The sequence below is a fragment of the Vigna umbellata genome, chromosome 9, assembly GCF_029865625.1.
Source record: "Vigna umbellata cultivar VRB3 chromosome 9, Vumbellata_1.0, whole genome shotgun sequence".
Lineage (NCBI taxonomy): Eukaryota > Viridiplantae > Streptophyta > Magnoliopsida > Fabales > Fabaceae > Vigna > Vigna umbellata.
Genome location: NC_142173.1, coordinates 2926646 through 2928007, shown reverse-complemented (window position 1 = coordinate 2928007; position 1362 = coordinate 2926646). Strand labels below are relative to the sequence as shown.

Sequence of the window (1362 nt, the reverse complement as noted above, 5' to 3'; positions counted from 1 at the left end):
AGTATGAACGATCGGTGTCGTTATTTTGTAAACCGGTCGGATAGTTTTGGGTAGTGATGTACGGCTTAAATTTGTAACTCTTTCTGCAAGGCCATTCGGCCATGAGTGTACGCTCGACTATAGTGTAAGACTAATCGGGTTTATTATTAATGTAATTATTCTATCATATGGTTTATTGCTGTATTTTTGGAATGTTACATATTACAACCTCATAGACACATTAAATAACTCTAAAATAAATTAGAACAAAACACTCCTAGTGATAAACTAAATATTTTAACTTTTTTAATATTGCATTAATTAATTTTTTATTAAGTAATATAAATTTATACATATATATACACAAAAACACACACATATATTGGATTTAAATATTTAAATATTGGATTTTAAATATTTAGCTTTCTATATTTAAATATTGGATTTTAAATATGAAACATAGTCAAAATTTACATTTAAAGTAATTATATCTTAAATGTATTTAAGGTCAAAATAATTACATTTAAAGTCAAAATATATTATATTGACTAAATATACTTAAGAATGAAAAAGTATAATATTTTTTTCCTTACGTGTTTAGCTTTCTATATTTAAATATTGGATTTTAAATATGAAACATTGTCAAAATTTACATTTAAAGTAATTATATCTTTATATAATAAAGCAGTTATTAATATATTTATTTTTAAATAAATTTTATTGACTAATTAACTTTTAATGGAAAAGAGTATAATAATTATTTCTCTATAAATTCATGGTTAGCTTTCTGAAAAGCAATACCAAAGACTTTTCCTTCTATTCATATTTTGAATCCTTAGAAAACTTACAAAAGAGATATGGAAAAAGTTGAGATAAAAGCTATTGGAGTTTTAGTTATGGTGATGATTCTTTTGAGTTTTACACATGCTGAATTAAATAGCAAAAATGATTCTTTTTTATGCAGTGTTAAATGTGCATTAAAATGTGAACTTAAAGTCTCTCCTGAATATGAAAAATGTCCTACAGATTGTGAATCACACTGCAATGAATTATCCCCTGATCCTATATTTAAATGTTTTACTAGCTGTGACTTAATGAAGGTCATTGCCTACAACACTGGTACGTGCTCTCTCAAAATTTTTACTTGTTTCAATAGTTTTACATTTTTATTTAGATTTCATTTTATTAATTATTTTTTTTGATAACTTTGTTAATTAGCTTTCCTATTGCTTATAATTTTAACAATTGACTTTACTTTCTTATCAGGCGCTCATGATCTTGCAAATAACGTGATGAATACGTGCATGCAAGAGTGTACAAAAAAGTTGTAATTTCTAAGAAGAACTTTGTAGTGAAACATTGATAGAAGAAATTATATTCCTA

General features: G+C 24.7%; 1 long non-coding RNA gene across 1 annotated transcript in view; it reads left to right on the top strand.

The window, feature by feature from the left end:
• The first annotated feature begins 813 nt into the window (after window positions 1–813).
• The window catches only part of LOC148192317 (uncharacterized), a 595-nt gene continuing 46 nt past the window's right edge, over window positions 814–1362 (top strand). Inside the window, exons 1-2 of the long non-coding RNA XR_015782109.1 lie at window positions 814–1098; window positions 1246–1362. The exon at window positions 1246–1362 is cut by the window's right edge and continues 46 nt beyond it. This is a non-coding gene — a long non-coding RNA (uncharacterized LOC148192317). The remainder of the gene's footprint in view (window positions 1099–1245) is intronic.